Source organism: Salvelinus sp. IW2-2015, unplaced genomic scaffold (genome assembly GCF_002910315.2).
Source record: "Salvelinus sp. IW2-2015 unplaced genomic scaffold, ASM291031v2 Un_scaffold6685, whole genome shotgun sequence".
Classification (NCBI taxonomy): domain Eukaryota; kingdom Metazoa; phylum Chordata; class Actinopteri; order Salmoniformes; family Salmonidae; genus Salvelinus; species Salvelinus sp. IW2-2015.
The window spans coordinates 7901-12873 of NW_019947947.1; the positions used below are offsets into that span (position 1 = coordinate 7901).

The 4973-nt window shown below is 44.7% G+C and overlaps 1 long non-coding RNA gene across 1 annotated transcript; it reads left to right on the forward strand.

Annotated features, from left to right (window-relative positions):
- Positions 1–1008: 1008 nt before the first annotated feature.
- On the forward strand, positions 1009–2305 carry LOC112079011 (uncharacterized). Its single transcript, XR_002895831.2, has 3 exons — positions 1009–1584; positions 2040–2137; positions 2273–2305. It is a non-coding gene; the product is annotated as an uncharacterized lncRNA (long non-coding RNA).
- The last annotated feature ends 2668 nt before the right edge of the window (positions 2306–4973 follow it).

The following is a 4973-nucleotide window of genomic DNA, read 5'->3' on the forward strand; positions in this document are numbered from 1 at the left end:
GAAAGGGGAGGACGATCCTCAGTGAAATTCATTTTTTATTTTTTAAGTTACATTAAAGTTATCCTTTTTAGATAAAAATACACTAATATATATTCACATCACCAAATAATGATTAAAGCACACTATTTTGCATGAGGGTCTACAGTAGCCTCAACAGTACGTTTCCGTCCTCCTCTGGCTTCAATACAAAACCCAGGGGGCTCATGGTTCTCAAGCCTTCCATAGACTTACACAGTAATTATAACAACTCCCGGAGGACGTCCTCCAACCTATCAGAGCTCTTGCAGCATGAATGGACATTTGTCCAACCGATGAAAGGATCAGAGAATGAATCTAGTACTGAAAGAATAAGCACAGCTAGCTAGCACTGCAGTGTATAACATGTGGTGAGTAGTTGACTCAAAGAGAGAGAAAGACAATAGTTTAGCAGTTTTGAACAAATCACATTTCTTTAAAAATGAAGGAGAAGCCGAGAGAGAAGAGAGAGAGCTAGCCTATATTTTGTTGTTATTTCTTTTCACTTTCACTTAGCCTCTACAACTACACCCAGAAAATGTTACAAATTATACCACCACCCAAAAGGGCACGTTGGAGACTGGTAGGACAAGAGGCATGTGCTCTAACCGTAGAACCTCATCTGTCACATGCGTCCTGTGCTGCTAATAGTCCATATGCCACTTGGTGAGAAAAGTTCTCATTGTTTTGGGCAGAATTATATGAGGTGTTATTATATGTTGTTAGCGATCGTCTTCGCTGATTTAGCTCGGACTGACTACTCCACCATCGGCAATCTGTCTCCTAATCTTGCTTAATGTGCAGGTCAGCCCTGGAGGGAAGAATTGTCTGTAGTAAAAAAGAACATAGCATCTGATTGTTTGCCAGAATAACCGATGTAATGGAGATTTTTCCAATCTGCGTTACCCACTCCAGTCACCAGATGGCGACGTGCGTCTTTCAGTGATGATTCTTGCGTGACGTATAATCTAGTGGACGGGACGGGCAGCTTCTTCAACAGCGCCAAAAGGCTTCTGATTCAACCGATGCGGTGGTTTGCTAGCGAACTTAAAAACTGAACTCTTAGAACATTCTTGTGTATATTAATGTCAGTATTTGCTTGTTAAATTAAATGAGCCAATTTGTTAAATTGTAAAGTTACTGCACTAGGCTAATCGCTAATGCTAAATAGCTATAGGCTAATCGCTAATGCTAAAATAGCTAGCTAGCTAACATCCCGACCATGAGCTCACTAAGATATATGGAGAAAAGAAGCTCTAGGGCTGACACATAATCTTAAAAGAAGAAGAGGAAGACGCTTTAAGAGTAAAAAAGGAAGAAGAGAAGACTGTCACATTAGAAGAAGAGGTGGATTTTACAGTGAAAACAGAGAAAAGGACCTTTTGGAGTGAAAGAGGAGACAGGAGATCTGATTAACACTAGTTCAGAATCAAAAAGGAGGAAGATGCCATAGCATTGAAAGAGGAAAGAACCTTTTGGAGTAAAAGAGGAAGAGGAGGCTATCTCAATAAAAGAGGAGGAAGACGTTTTGGGAGTAAGAGGAGGAGACTGAAGATCCATTTAACACCAGTGGGTATGTCTTAAAAACAGGGGCACAAAACTATGCCGTTGTTGAACTAATGTGTGTGGTTTTAGGGGCATTCTACTGAAGTTCTACACTTGAATATGTTGTTCAGTACTGTAGGAATTGTTCAATCTGCCATTAGTACATAGATTTTTGGGACTTTTAAATGTATACATTTATTGAAATCTCCATTGTGGTCTATATTAAACTGCACTTCATCTAATAACAACTTTTAAACTCAATATAGGTGATAATTCCGACTTAAAATTTCAAAGGTACGCAAAAGACACTCATTTCGTGGAACGACCCTTTTACAATTACATCAAAAACAATATTTTATAAAATGATGATGACAGTGGACATTTTGGCCCTGTTTAGACATGTTCATGCCTCTTGTAAGACTGTATTGTAATAGAAGATCATAAGTTTTACCGTCTGTTTGATGTTCTCATTCACACAGGAGAGAGACATGACTATCGTGGATCTCTGGGAAGCCTCAACAACATCCTGATGCTGATGAGTCAGAGAAGAGTCTCTCCAGATCAGAACACCAGATTGGTACAGCTTGGTCTGGTCTAGCATCACAGCTTGCTCTATCGGGTCTGGGCTGGGTTTCTGTAAAGCACTTTATGTCAACAGTGACATAGCCTCCATAATGATATGTGTTTGTGTCCCCTCTTTTATGGTTACCAGACAACGCTAGCCCTTCCTCCCTCCGCGATCCCCGTGTCGTGCCTCTCCCGTAGCACTTTACTGCTGGGTATGAAGAGGTTGTCTGTGCTGCTGGTGGACTGCAGGAAAACAACGGTGCTGAGTGGAACTGTGAGAGGGGAGAAGAAAGAAGGATCAGATTTGACTCATCAAAAGTAAGTGCTGTAGTTTAGTTTGAAAAATAACAATAGATCTGCCCACTGGTATCTGTTACCAGGACAACCAGCAGAGTTCTGTAGTTCTGGGATCGAACCCGGGTCTGGAGTGACACCTCAAGCGATGCAGTGCCTTAGACAGCTCCTTTGTTTGGCTGACGTTGAGGACAGGCTCGTTGTCCTCAGGGGTTCTCCACGGATCTCCGAGTCGTTATGCTCGAGTGGGCGAAAACTGTATTTTAGCTCATGCCGGATAGGGCGTCAATGTTTCTGCGACGTGACTTTTTTATTTTTATTCTGTGAAACACATTACGCCTCGTGACTCAATAAGTCTTCACATTTACTACTACAATGGAAGACTGACTAAGTACCATGAACGTGGACAGTGCTCGTACCACGTGGGAAGACTGACTAGTACACATGGCACAGACTGACTAAGTACCACATGGACAGACTGACTAGTACGCACATGGAGCAGACTGACTAGTACCACTGGAAGACTGACTAGTACCACACTGGACAGACTGACTAGTACCACATGGTCAGACTGACTAGTACGCACAACTGGACAGACTGATACTACCAGGGAAGACTGACTAGTACCAATGGAAAGACCTGACTGCTCCACATGCCAGACTGAATAGTAGCACTGGACAGCATGACTGCTCCACATGGACAGACTGACTACTACCACGTGGACAGACGACTAGTACACGTGGACAGACTGATAGTACCAGCAGACTGACTAGTCACACAGACTGACTAGTAACCACGACTGACTAGTACCAACGTGACGACTGACTAACTACCAACGACTGCCTACTACAAGACTGGATACTACACAGGCCAGACCTGACTAGTAACCCAGTGGACAGCTGAACTAGTACAGTGGAGCAGACGACTAGTAGCCACGTGGACAGACTGACTAAGTACCAGTGGACAGACTGACTAGTACCACGTTGGAAGACTGACTAGTACCACATGGACGACTGACTAGTACCACGTGGACAACTGACTAGTACCACGTGGACAGACTGACTTAGTCCCACATGGAACAGACTGACTGTAACTACATGGCAGACCCTGACTAGTAGCACATGGACAGACTGACTAGTACTCAACGTGGACAGACTGACTAGTTACACGTGGACAGACTGACTAGTACCACAGACTGACTACTACGCTACAGACTGGACTAGTACCACATGGACGACTGACTAGTCCAATGGATCAGACTGACTAGTACCCACGTGGACAGACTGACTAAAGTAACGTGGACAGACTGACTAGTACAAGTGGACAGCTGACCTAGTACCACGTGGGACAGACTGACTTGTACCACAATGACAGACCTGACTAGTACCACGTGGACAGACTGACTAGTACCACGTGGATCAGATGACTAGTACACATGGACAGACTGACTGCTACCACATGGACAGACTGACTAGTAGCAACATGGACAGACTGACTAGTAACACGTGGACAAGACTGACTAGTACCACGTGGACAGACTGACTAGTACCACAGACCTGACTAGTACCAACAGACTGACTAGTACCACGTGGAACAGACTGACTACTACCACAGACTGACTACTACCACAGACTGACTAGTACCACATGACGACTGAACTAGTACCACGGTGGACCAGACTGACTAGTCCAAGTGGACAGACTGACTAGTAACCAACATGGAAGACTGACTGCTACCACATGGAACAGACTGACTAGTAGCACCTGGAGCAGACTGATAGTTACCGACAGACTGACTAGTACCACAGACTGACTAGTACCACGTGGACAGACTGACCTCTACACAATGGACTGACTGACTACTACCACAGGAAGACTGACTAGTACGCAATGGACAGACTGACTAGTACCACATGGACAGCTGACTAGTAGCTCACCATGGACAGACTGACTAGCTCCAAAATGGACAGATTGACTAGTACCACGTGGACAGATGAAGTACCCACACATGGATGAAGACTGACTAGTACCACATGGACAGACTGACTGTCACGCCATGGACAGACTGACCTAGTACCACATGGACAGACTGACTAGTACCAATGGACAGAGCTGACTAGTACCGACATGGAGACTGATCAGTTACCACATGGACAGACTGACTACTACCACAGGACAGACTGGCACTAGTACACATGGACAGACCCACCTGCCTAAGTACCCTCATGGACAGACTGAACTAGTACCACATGGACAGCTGACTACTACCACGTGGACAGATGACTAGTACCACGTGGACAGACTGACTAGTACACGTGGAAGACTGACTAGTAGCGCACATGGAGACTGACTAGTACACATGGAAGACCTTGACTAGTACACATGGACAGACTGACTACCTACCACATGGACAGACTGACTACTACCACATGACGACTGCCCTAGTACCACATGGACAGACGACTAGTACTTACATGGACAGACTGACTAGTACACGTGGACAGACTGACTAGTACAATGGACAGACTGACTAGTAACAACCACATGGACAGA